Raw genomic sequence first — 14,053 nt, forward strand, 5'->3', positions numbered from 1 at the left:
GGTTTCATGCAGTTGTCCATGTCAATCCAATTTATGGATTCTATTTATCTCTATACACTGAGGTGACAAAGTCTTGTGGTAGCGATATGCGCATATATGGATGGCGGTAGTATTGCGTACCCGAGGTATAAAAGGGGAGTGCACTGGCGGAACTGTTATTTGTAATCCGGTGATTCATGTGAAACGATTTCCGACTTGGTTATGAACGCACGAAGGGAATTGACAGACTTTAACGTATAATGGTAGTCGTAGCTAGACGTAAGGGACACTCCATTTCGAAAACCGTTAGAGAATTCAATATTCCTAGATCCACAGTGTCAAGACTGTGCCGACGCTACCAAATTTTGGGCATTATCTCTCATCAAGGACAAAGCAGTGGCCGACGGCCTTCACTTAACGATTCAGAGCAGCGGAGTTTGCGTAGAGTTGTCAGTACTAACGGACTGGTTGAAATAACCGAGAAATCAATGTTGAACGTACGACGGACGTATTCGTTAGGATAGTGCGGCAAAATCTGGCCTTAATGGACCACGCCTGCAGACGACCGAAGCGAGTGCCTTTGCCAACAGCGCAACAGCGCGACATCATCTGCAGCGCCTCTCCTGGGGTCGTGACCACATCGGTTGGAACCTAGACGAGGGAAAAACCGTAGTTTGGCTAGATGAATTCCGATTTAAGAGCTGATGGTAGCATAGAGTGTGGCAGAGACCCCACGAAGCCATGGGCCCATGATGTCGACAAGGCTGTGTGCAAGATGGTGGTGGCTCCATGAAAGTGTGAACTGTGTTTACATGGAATGGACAGGGTTATCTGGTTCATCTGAACCGATCATTGACTGCAAATGGTTGTGTTCGGCTACTTGTAGACCATTTGCAACCATTCATGGGCTTCATGTTCCCAAAAAACGATGTCATGTCAATGGACCACAATTGTTCGCGGCTGGTTTGAAGACACCCTAGACAATTCGAGTGAATGGTTTGGCGACCCAGATCGTCCGACATGAAGCCCATCGAACATTTATAGAACATAATCGAGAGGACAGTTTATGCACAACATACTGCACCGACCATACTTTCGCAGTTATAGACGAATATAGAGGCAGTATGGCTCAATGACTGACTGAGTTCATGCCATGCCGAGCTGCTACACTGTGCCATGGAAAAGGAGTTCCGACACGGTATTAGGTGGTATCCTATGACCTTGTCACCCCCAAGTGTAACTATTTTCTCCACACCTCCACACCGCCGTCTATCACCAAAGTGACTACTCATTGATGCCTCGGGACGTGTCCTATAAAACAAACCCATCTTTTAATCAAGTCGTGCCATGAATTTCTTTTCTCACCATTTACATTGAGTACCTTTCCATTAGCTATTCGATCTACAAACTTAATCTTCAGCAACCGTCAGTAGCGTAACATTTCAAAGGCTTCTATCGTCATCTTGTTTGAGCTGTTTAGCATTCATATTTCACTTCAGGTGAAGGCTACACTACAGACAAGTGTTCCCAGAAAATACTTCCTAACACTTAAATTTATATCTAATTAACTTATTTCTCTTCTTCACAAACAATTTTTCTTGTCATTACCTGTCTATATTTTATATACTCTCTAACTCGGCCATCATCAGCTGTTTTAATACCCATAAAACAAAATTCATATACAGCTTCTAGTGCCTCATTTGCTAATCTGATTCCTTCATCATCGTCTGGTTTCATCCTTCTAAATTTCGTTATCGTTATTGTATATTCGTTGATGTTCATCATATAACCTCTTTTCATGTTGTTGTTGTTGTGGTCTTCAGTCCTGAGACTGGTCTGATGCAGCTCTCCACGCTACTCTATCCTGTGCAAGCTTCTTCATCTCCCAGCACCTACTGCAGCCTACATGCTTCTTAATCTGCTTAGTGTATTCATCTCTTGGTGTCCCTCTACGATTTTTACCCCCCCACGCTGCCCTCTAATACTAAATTCGTGATCCCTCGATGTCTCAGAACATGTCCTACCAACCGATCCCTTCTTCTAGTCCAGTTGTGCCACAAGCTCCTCTTCTCCCCAAGTCTATTCAATACCTCCTCATTAGTTATGTGATCTAACAATCTAATCTTCCGCATTCTTCTGTAGCACCACATTTCGAAAGCTTCTATTCTCTTCTTGTCTAAACTATTTATCGTCCATGTTTCACTTCCATACATGGCTACACTCCATACACATACTTTCAGAAACAACTTCCTGACATTTAAATCTATACTCGATGTTAACAAATTTTTCTTCTTCAGAAACGCTTTCCTTGCCATTGCCAGCCTACATTTTATATCCTCTCTACTTCGACCATCATCAGTTATTTTGCTCCCCAAATAGCAAAACTCCTTTACTACTTTAAGTGTCTCATTTCCTAATCTAATTCCCTCAGCATCACCCGACTTAATTCGACTACATTCCATTATCCTCGTTTTGCTTTTGTTGATGTTCGTCTTACACCCTCCTTTCAAGACACTGTCCATTCCGTTCAACTGCTCTTCCAAGTCCTTTTGCTGTCCCTGACAGAATTACAATGTCATCGACGAACCTCAAAGTTTTTATTTCTTCTCCGTGGATTTTAATACCTACTCCGAACTTTTCTTTTATTTCCTTTATTGCTTGCTCAATATACAGATTGAGTAACATCGGGGAGAGGCTACAACCCTGTCTCACTCCTTTCCCATTGAGTAACATCGGGGAGAGGCTACAACCCTGTCTCACTCCTTTCCCAACCAATGCTTCCCTTTCATGCCCCTTGACTCTCATAACTGCCATCTGGTTTCTGTAAAAATTGTAAATAGCCTTTCGCTCCCTGTATTTTACCCCTGCCACCTTCAGAATTTGAAAGAGAGTATTCCAGTTAACATTTTCAAAAGCTTTCTCTAAGTCTACAAATGCTAGAAACGTAGGTTTGCCTTTTCTTAATCTTTCTTCTAAGATATGTTGTAGGGTCAGTATTGCCTCACGTGTTCCAACATTTCTACGGAATCCAAACTGATCTTCCCCGAGGTCGGCTTCTATCAGTTTTACCATTCGTCTGTAAAGAATTCGCGTTAGTATTTTGCAGCTGTGACTTATTAAACTGATAGTTCGGTAATTTTCACATCTGTCAACACCTGCTTTCTTTGGGATTGGAATTATTATATTCTTCTTGAAGTCTGAGGGTATTTCGCCTGTCTCATACATCTTGCTCACCAGATGGTAGAGTTTTGTCAGGACTGGCTCTCCCAAGGCCGTCAGTAGTTCTAATGGAGTGTTGTCTACTCCGGGGGCTTTGTTTCGACTCATGTATTTCAGTGCTCTGTCAAACTCTTCACGCAGTGTCATATCTCCCATTTCATCTTCATCGACATCCTCTTCCATTTCCACAATATTGTCCTCAAGTACATCGCCCTTGTATAGACCCTCTATATACTCCTTCCACCTTTCTGCTTTCCTTTCTTTGCTTAGAACTGGGTTTCCATCAAAGCTCTTGATATTCATGCAAGTGGTTCTCCTTTCTCCAAAGGTCTCTTTAATTTTCCTGTAGGCAGTATCTATCTTACCCCTAGTGAGATAAGCCTCTACATCCTTACATTTGTCCTCTAGTCATCCCTGCTTAGCCATTTTGCACTGCCTGTCGATATCATTTTTGAGACGTTTGTATTCCTTTTTGCCTGCTTCATTTACTGCATTTTTATATTTTCTTCTTTCATCAATTAAATTCAATATTTCTTCTGTTACCCAAGGGTTTCTACTAGCCCTCGTCTTTTTACCTATTTGATCCTCTGCTGCCTTCACTATTTCATCTCTCAAAACCACCCATTCTTCTTCTACTGTATTTATTTCCCCCATTCCTGTCAATTGTTCCCTTATGCTCTCCCTGAAACTCTGTACAACCTCCGGTTCTTTCAGTTTATCCAGGTCCCATCTCCCTAAATTCCCACCTTTCTGCGGTTTCTTTTCATGACACGACCTATACCGTTCTACTGCTCTTCCACGTCGTTCGCCATTACCAATAAAATAGAAACGTCACTGGTAAATCTCAAAATTTTTATTTCTTTTCTCTGAACTTTAACTTCCTTTATAAATTTCTACTAGGTATCCTTAATTGATAGCTCTATGCACTGACCGAATAACATCACTAGCAGACTGTAATACTCTCTGATTCCTTTCTCAACTACTGCTATCCTTCATGTCCTTTGATTACAGTGTGGTTCTTACAAAAGTTGCTAATAACTTTTCGCTCCCTGTATTTTATCCTTCCTACATTCAGAATGCAGTAACTGTCGATTTCTCTCCTGGTGTTGTTCAGAAAAGTTCTGCTAAAATCACTAGACATTTCGTTGTCATTTTCAATAAATAAACGAATGATTCTCCCTTAAGGTGTAACAATGTGTTGTCAAATTTATTATTAGACTAACTGAGTACCTGACGTTGCCAAAGTGCTCAGGTAGGTATGTACCCCAGTCTTCTGCTAATAGATCTCCTCGTTCCCTCTATTTCTGTCCATCTCCTCCTTCCCCTTTCTGACCATCTCTTCTCCCTCCTCTCTCTTTCCACCTACCCCCCTCCCTCCCTTCCACGTACACCGTCTATCTGGTCATCTCCTCCTCCACCTTCTCTCCTCTCATCTCCTCCTGCACCCTCTTATCCATTATCTCCTTCCCAATCTTCATTTGAATATCTGAAGTATATGACTGCATTTTCAGATTTTAATTCAAGCGCAGCCTCTCCAATTGTATGATGCCTCATCATTTAACATGCTAACGTTAACAGTGGTACGCGGTGGGTTGTACTAAGTCGACATTTTTCTCTTTATGAACACCATATCACACTACAAAGATTGTTCCATTCGCAACATGAATACTGCCCTCTCCTACCAAGATACTGAGCTTTTCCTATCTCAATCACTACATCAAACTAACTGAAAGGTGGCATGCCTACTGTAATACGCTCATCAGATCATGCGAGCTTTTTCCATACATCGGACATCCAGTACAATGGCAGTTTTCCTACACCCATGCTAATTTCTGTGCACTGTAGAGTGTGCTCAAACGAGGCACTGTACGATGAGATTGTGATGCTGAATTACGTGCCTGCATACTGGTTATTGTTGTCCAGTGCTGAGATTACCAATTATTTATTGCATTCTGGTCTTTATATTTGCTATTTCAGTTCGCGACATTGGATGACAACCGTATCAGGAACATGTTGTTGACTCTGGTGGCACCGGTTTTCCACAGAGCGAGAGGCACGTAACAAGCCAAATGGTTTCACAACCTCGGAGAGGTTTTCCCATTCATTGGGCGTCCGCATTGTTTTTATTACTTTTTATTCTCTATGTCTAGTGGTAGAAAAGGGTGTTCCCAATTCTGAACCATTGTGGAGCCAACTTCTTATGGTCAAATGCTATGTTAGCTGGTAAAGGTGCAGGAGGCTCAATTAAAATATTTTCCATTTCCAGCATTTTCAGAATATGTTTTCACTCTACAGCAGCGGAGTGTGCAACTTCCTGGCAGATTAAATTTCTGTGCTGGACCTTTACGTGGATCAGGGACCTTCGCCTTTCGTGAATAAATATTGTACGGAATGAACTATTCAGGAACTACTCATGACCCGCCCTCACAGCTTCACTTATGGCGATACCTATCTCTTAACTGCCAAACTGCACAGAAACTCTCCTGCATACTGTGGTGGACCAACACTGCTGGAAGAAAGTATACTGCTGAGAAATGGCTTAGCCACAGGCTGGAGATTGTTTTCAGATTATTTTCACCGTGCAGTGGTGTGTATGCAGTTTTTAAACTTACCTAAATCTATAAACTGGACTGTGGACCGGTACACGAACACGGAACCTTAGTCTGTCAGAAAGTTTCAAACCAGCGCACATTCTGCTGTAGAGTGAAAAATCATCCAGGAAACAATCACCTAGGCTGTGGCTAAGCCATTTCTCCGCAATACCATTTATTTTCAGGAGTGCTGGTAAACCAAGGTATGCAGCAAAGTGTCTGTCAACTTTGGGAGATAGGAGAGGGATACTGACGGAACTTAATGTGTGAGAACTGGTCGTAGCGCGTTCATGGATACCTCAGCTGGTAGAACATTTGCCCGCAAGTGGCAAATGTTCCTGGTTCGAATCTCGGTGCGACGCACAGCCTCAACTTGCCAGTAAATTTAAATTACGGCTTTTGTCTCACAAGCAAGGAAACCATCTCGCAAACCTTGGTCAGAACTGAGGATTGAAACCTCTTTTAAATTTAAGTTTGGGACAATATATCCCAGATAAAAATTAGAAAGACTAGTACATTTGTAAACGTATTTGTTTACAGCTACAGGGAGTAACGTCGATGACTTTAGCTTACATCAGCAACCAGTGTTAACGTGGGACAAATGAGGAACAGAAATTAGAAGTGCTAGCTCATACAGGAGGGAAAACAGTAAAAACGCAGGTACACTTGCTGCTGATCTCACAAGGTACACTTTGATCCACCGAACTGCAGGGCCTGGCGGCAAGTTTAGCATCGCTGAATGCAGCTGACACGTTAAACTAGGAGACACTGTTGGTCACGTCGAAGTTCACGGTGGTGCAACGAGTATGTGACGGTAGATCTCGACCAATGTCATATGGAAATTTGCCTTTAGTGTGCCCCCCCCCCCCTCCTCTGTTAACACTGGTACCGGTAAACCTCAAGAGCAACTGAAAACTTGTTAAACACAACTGCATCTCTTAAACACATTTTGTGCAACTGATTTTAATTAACTGTAGTAAGTAACTAATTATTTGACTTCATTGTTGGTTCCTTAGAATTTCCTTCCCAAAATTTCCTCTCGTAGGGGAGTCCTACACTTCCGTAGGACAGATCATCCCCACATATTTCAGCGTTAACCTAGAGGCGATAGGTGTTGAGGTACAGACCTTCCCGACACAACTTGTTCGACACGTACAGTGTACGAAAGAGTATGTCACTGCCTATCACAGTCGAATGGGCACCTGTTTTATTTCCAACAATTATATTTTATTCTCCTTCGCGCCATAAGGGCTTCTCAGTCAAACGTTTTAATACAAATCTAAGGCCGACAAAAATAAAAAAACTTTTAAATTATTTGAAACAATTTGAAAATCTATATATTAGGTATTTTTTATGTTATGAAAAGTGCAACACATGGAAAGAGACAAGTGATTAAAATAAATGGTTTCTGCAGGTTAGGGTCAAGGCAATACGTAAACGAAACTGTACATGAAAGGTGGACCGGGAGCCCTGATGTGGAGTGAGATAGCTGGGAATTTAAGCGTGAAGTATTGGGGCGGATGTCATTGTCTGGACAGAGGAGTTGGATGAAGAGCTTTTGGGATAGAGTTTGGAGTGTGTGTACCTGCGGGGACAATGGAATGTGTTGCTATGAGAGTGGCAGCATACCGTGACTGGTAATCAGAGGAAACAAAAGGAGGATATTCTGTAGCACTATTGGAGATTGCGGAGGTGTTCAGTGTGGATGAGGAGAGTTAGGAATTTGATGAGAAGGTAGAGGTTTCTTTCGTAGGTGCTCTGTGATAGTGTTCGGTGGTGATTTAAGCAATCACCTACCATCACTGGAAATTTGTCTTTCTGCATTTGTTCATAACTGCTTGGGAGTTGCAGACTGGCCTTGTAACTCCCTCTTTATCCCTCTGTTCTATCCTAGGACACAACAGTGGCGCTCAAGGATTTGGAAAATCTCATAGAACTTGGGTCGAGCGGGTATCCAGACAACATTGGCGTGGGAGAGGAGAATGTGGATCAACGTTTGGCACATTTGGAGAGTAGTAGATGTTTAAAATCCCGATTTTGACCGGTTATAGCTTTAGCTGTTTTAGTCTACTGCTGGCTTACTGCAGCTTGGTTAAAAGGTATTGTTTCCGCGTTAGTTGCCGGTCGAGCATCATCAGAGACTGGCACCCACGGTCTGGCAACTATGAAATACCTTGATATGTCGCATCTTGCTAACTGTGTGGTCGACTTTCACACCCATGGGTAGTACAGCATTTGAAGCCATCTAATCGTAAGACGCTTCAAACTGTTCCATTCGCCCTAGGCTTTTTTCAACACAGTGGAGGCTGATCGTGAATGTATTTCTTGCTCATTTATCGTTTGACTTTATTGCAATAGAAGTACTGTTGTCTGGGAGATCTCTATGGTTTGATACCTGCTCCTGTTGAAAGTTTTCTGAACTCACATTGAACCTGTCCGTTTAATAATATATGTAGTGTCTAAAACGTAACTGTCCGACGCAGACATTGACAGTGACATTTTATGCTGTGCGTATACATTGGAGAAACTTCTTTGTATGTATCGACAGTAATTTCCACGTTTGTATAGCATACTATTATGTACCTCTTTCTTCGCTACGATAGTAATCAGTTACGTTACGAGCTTGAGTTACTACTTCCTGCTTTTGTAACGGCATTGTATATTGACACGAACAAGAACAATGACTCAATGTGTACTCAGTTGTCGATGTTATTACCTGTTCGACTATTGCAGGTGCCACGCGAATTCATTTTACTGCAGTTGATACCCACTGCGCGGTATCCTCGATTCTGCTACTGCTTTTAATCTTTGTTTATACAAATTTTTCGCATGCCCACTTCTTTCTCGGTCTACTGTTCCCCTCCCGTCTCCTTCACTGGCTAATCAACTTTCCACACCTCCAAAACTACACCTCTCCTACATTTCCCGTAAACTTGAGTCCCAACACGATTAGTCTGCCCCAGTCCTGAGATTCCTTGGTTGCTGCCGTGCTTCTATCAAGATATTTCCTCCATATTCTTGAACTTCATATGCTTTCGCAATGGACTTTCACACGCCCTCCCCTATCAAACAGTGGATACATCCTCGAGACCTACCCCTCCTGCCAACCATAACGTTTCATACACATATCAATCCAAACGAAGGCTCCAATCCATCCATTCCTAAGCCAACTGGCATCCCTTCCTATCCTAACACTTGCATTCCAACTATCTGTTCCCTCTCAAAGAGACTTTCTCATCCATTTCCATCCCTCATTGTCCTCAATACCTCCCACATCCCAATCTCCATTCACAGTTTCCAGGAGCCCTCATCATGTTATCCTACTATTTAGAATATACATTACATTACCATGATCTTTTTTATAATCATCACAATCATTATTTTAATCTCACAGATTTATCTTAACCACGAGAACGTGCTGAAAAATAATGCCTCCGAATTTTTAGTGAGAAACCTCTTAAAGCGCTTTAACCTATTGTCTTAAACAGCAAGCTTACAGCCGGCCATAGATTTCAAGTCCGTTATGGCATTGCCGGTTGTGAGACAGGCCAAGCAGCTACAGGTTCTTCTCAGTGTTTCTTCTTCTCTGTTAATAGGCGGCCAGACTTGTTGTATACCATTGGAAAGCTGAGAAATCGATCTATTTAGTGACGTAAAACAAAAAGATATTTCTTTCGATATTTACAAAGTTATGAGGAATCTTTTTCAAGGTTTTCTTAAATTTATCCCCCAGTCAAGAAAACATCTATCGGAAATCGCGTAGTGTGCAAAGCAAGAAAGAAGAAAACTGATGAACGGTGTGAGTGTGAGAAATGGCTAGTGGCGTTGCCATGCCTGCTATTTTTACGGTATACCATACCAATAAGTATTGTAAAACAGTTTTATCTTCACTCCTAATCCCTCCAGTAAATAGTAAGGATAGGGTTATAAAGAACTTCTAAAGAAAATTATGTAATTATAAAATATAAAAATTAAATAAAATATGCTGAGTTTCGTAAATTTAAATAGTACATACAAGGTCAACTGGGAGGAAAAATATCAGTAAATCAGTGGGTTAAATATAACAAACGTTATTAATATTATACATTTTCGTTCTTCATGTCTACATATTTAATCGTATTTCTCAATATAGCCACCCTGGTGACGAAAATTTTTCCCAACGAGAGACTAGATTGTTGAGACAGTCACTGTAGAAAATTTCTTTTCGTTTACGGAGCCAAAACCTCACATCTGCTTTCTCTGCTTCATCATTATCAATGTGACGACCTGAAAGGTGTTCTTTAAGTTTTGGAAACAGATGAAAATCGGATGGGGCCAAGTGGGGACTGTATTGAGGATGAACGATGGTAGTGAGCCCAAGGTGTTGGACTATTGCAGATGTTGCAGCACTCGTGTGTGGTCTGGCATCATCATGTTGAAGGACAGACAGCTCAGTGTGCCGATGAACTCCTCGAAACCGAAACTCGATTATAGCGCTCTGTTTTTGACACAGCGGTGTAGTTGCGTTATACATCGTCACGTTAGACGCTAGAAGTGAAGCACTCTAGCAGCAGAGGGCTGCAAATACGCAGACGTGAAAAATAAATATGTAGAATGTTAATTACATCTGTTTTTTAATTTAAAAAACTTTAATAGTTTTCACATAAAAAATTCGGAGGCATTACTTTCCATGAAAATCAATGACCGAACAGCAACAGAGTAGACACTGTCAGCGAAATGGTTCAAATGGCTCTGAGCACTATGCGACTGAACTTCTGAGGTCATCAGTGGCCTAGAACTTAGAACTAATTAAACCTAACTAACCTAAGGACATCACACACATCCATGCCCGAGGCAGGATTCGAACCTGCGACCGTAGCAGTCACCCGGTTCCAGACTGTAGCACCTAGAACCGCACGGCCACACTGTCAGCGAGTTTGTAGCGCAGAAATACCCTGTTACATAAGAATATGTTTAACTCCAACATATCTTCCCTTGGAAATGGTGGTTGGTGCTAGGCAGTCTATTCAGAAGAGCACTTCTGAAAACTGAAAGATTTAGGACTTCTACGAGTATTTCTGGACCAGTGGCTTCATAACGCGCATATTCCAAGAGATATGTGGAATTGAAATTGATTGTGTCATCGCAGTAACAACGTCTCCCGAAGATGGAACTGAAAGATGAACACATTAATATCAATAGTTCATCCAAATGTTTACTCATTAATAAAAAGCCTGCGAGGAGGCACAGAGCCTCACGAAGGGCAGTTTGGCCGATTAATTTTAAACTTCGACAGGAAAAGAAGAAAGAAGATGCCAGTCTAGATGGACGAGACTACTGCCAAATCATTAAATGGCACAGCAAATTAAAATCATTTATGGCATGTGTGGTCCACGATCAGAAATTGAAGTGAAGACGAAAACGTCATAACCATTGGATGTTACGTAAATACGGAAATGGAGTTTAATTCACGCCCTAACCAGTGACAATCCTGTACATCAAGACTATCTTAAGAGCCGTGTGTCTTCTGGGGACCCTCCTGGAGAGATTTTTATAACCAGTATCTGTACAGGTGGACACCGCATACAAAATATTTGCAGTGGAATCGTAGGCAAACGACATGCAACTGCATTAACTAAATCTCGTTCCGTCCGAAGACGTGCTGTAGACTACAGAAAGCTGTCTTATACAGCTCGACTTCTTAGAGTTCGTGTATGTGTGAAAGCTGCTTATCCAAGCAAGAACCCCTGGGTCCATAGAAGTGTTACTCTGTATCCGTGTCCAAAACCGCTCCAGTCCTCCTCCTTAGCTGAGTAGTCAGCGCGTCTGACTGCCATTCAGCGGTTCCGGGTCCGATTTTCGGCCGGGTCGGGGATTTTCTTCGCTCCGGTACGCCCAATGTGGCGTCAAAAGAAAAGGCTTGCAAGTCGGCGGCCGAACATTGCCAGGTGGGGACTTCCGACCATTAATGCCATACGGTCATATCATTTCGTTTCGCTTCCCCCTTTTCTCGTTTCAGTCGCATATAATACGCTGGCAGAAGGGTTGCTGGTAAGCCTCCGTGTGGGCTCGAATCTCTTAATTTTATCTTGATAATATTTTCGCGTGATATACATAGGAGGACGAAATACATGGAAGAGCCAAAGAAACTGGTACACCTGCCTAATATCGCTTAGGGCCCCCGCAGACCACGCAGAAGTACCGCAAAACTACGTGGCATGGACCCAACTAATGTTGAAGCTCTGCTGGAGAGAATTAACACCATGTATCCTGCAGGGCTGTCCATAACTCCGTAAGAGTACGAGGGGGAATAGGTCTCTTCCGAACAGCACGTTGCAAGACATCACAGATACGCTGAATAATGTTCATATCAGGGGAGTTTGGTGGTAAGCGGAAATGTTTAAACGCAGAAGAGTGTTTCTGGAGCCACTCTGTAGCAATTCTGGACGTGTGGGGTGTCGTGCAGTCATCAACGGTACACTAGTGAGCCTTCGGCCCCGAAAACCCATATCGATGATGTTTCGCTCAATGGCTCGTACGCTGACACTTGTTGATGTCCCAACATTGAAATCTGCAGTAATTAGTCTGAAGGATTGGACTTCTGTCACGTTTCACCATTCCCATCAGTCATCGTTGGACCTGTTCTTGCAGGATCTTTTCCCCGCTGCAGCTATGTCGGAGATTTAATGTTTTCCCAGATTACTGATATTCACGATCCACTCGCGAAATGGTCGTGCGGGAAAATCCCCACTTCATCGCTACCTCGGAGATGCTGTGTACCATCGCTCATGCGCCGACTATAACAATACGTTCAGACTCACTTCAATCTTGTTAATCTACCATTGTAATAACAGTAAGCGATCTGACAACTACACCAGACACTTGTTGTCTTATATAGGCGTTGCGGACCGCAGCGCAGTATTCTGCTCGTTTACATATCTCTGTATTTGAATACGCAGGCCTAAACCAATTTTTTTGGCGCTTCAGTGTATAACAGTTGACTCTTCTAGGAACGTTCGCTCTCGGAACGTTAACAGTAGCCCTTAAAGCAATGCAGAACTCTTCTATTGCAGTCAGCGTCTGCCAGTAGAGTTAGCTGAGCATCGCAGTGGCGCTTTTGCGCTTACTACATGAACCTGTAACGAAACGCACTGCTCTTCATTAGATTTTCTTTACTTCCTCAGTAAGACCTATCGGGTAGCATCTCATATTGACATGCAACACCCAAGCATTGGTCGAACGAGAGTTCTGGAAACTGCTGCCTCCGTTGCTGTATTACATGTCCTGAGGATACGTCAATGAATCTCAGTCTGACATCTGCCCGACACACAATTAATTTTATGTGGTAGTTCCACTTCAAATCGCTCCGTACGCATAGTTCTAGGTATTTTATGGGAGAAACTGCTTCCAGCGATTGTTCTGCAGTTGTATAACAATACAATAATGGATCTTTCTGTTTATGTATTTGCAATACAATAAATTTGTTTACGTTGAGGGTCAGTTACCACTCCCTGCACCAAACGGTGATCATCTGCAGGTCTTCCTGCATGTAGCTAAAATTTTCTAGAGTAGCGACTTCTCGGCATGCAACAGCATCATCAGCGAAAAGCGTCATGAAACTTTAGACGTTGTCTACTATCATTTATTTTTATTTGTGGCGTAAACTAGCTCGCCTCCGTAGTAGAATACTATACGTGCCTCCCAGATAACGCTAAATGAGCGAGAACAAGTCGACAACCAGATCAAATATTGGATTTCCTTGCTATAAACATGCAGACAAATCAAAATCAAAAGTATTAAAAATGGACCTTCTTTGGACCAACCGATTAAAACACTTGGCACTTCAGTTCAAGTATTGTACTTCAACATAGAAGGCATTATCCAAGCTAAAACGAGTAACTATCTGAAATCTTTGTAGATAACGATATTGACGTAGTTATAATCTAAGAAACATACGCTCCAGTTACGGAATACTTACGTAAAAGAGGTAGGATCCATGGCTACGATCTTATGGGTGCTACATCTCAACATATAACAGTGTGTATGGTGTTGCCACCTATTTAAGTGCTTATATCGAGCATGGTCGCCTCATTTCGACAAATACAGAACATTATATCCATTATGTCTCGATGCAGAGCGAGGAGACCATTATAAATAATATATACACGCCACAAAATATGCCATGGACACTTGATGATCTGCCGATCACTCCCAGCCATCGATTTATGCTGGAGATTTTAATAGTCACCATGGTGATTGGAACTATGCACGTGACAATGAATGTG

The sequence above is a fragment of the Schistocerca piceifrons genome, chromosome X, assembly GCF_021461385.2.
Source record: "Schistocerca piceifrons isolate TAMUIC-IGC-003096 chromosome X, iqSchPice1.1, whole genome shotgun sequence".
NCBI classification, from domain to species: domain Eukaryota; kingdom Metazoa; phylum Arthropoda; class Insecta; order Orthoptera; family Acrididae; genus Schistocerca; species Schistocerca piceifrons.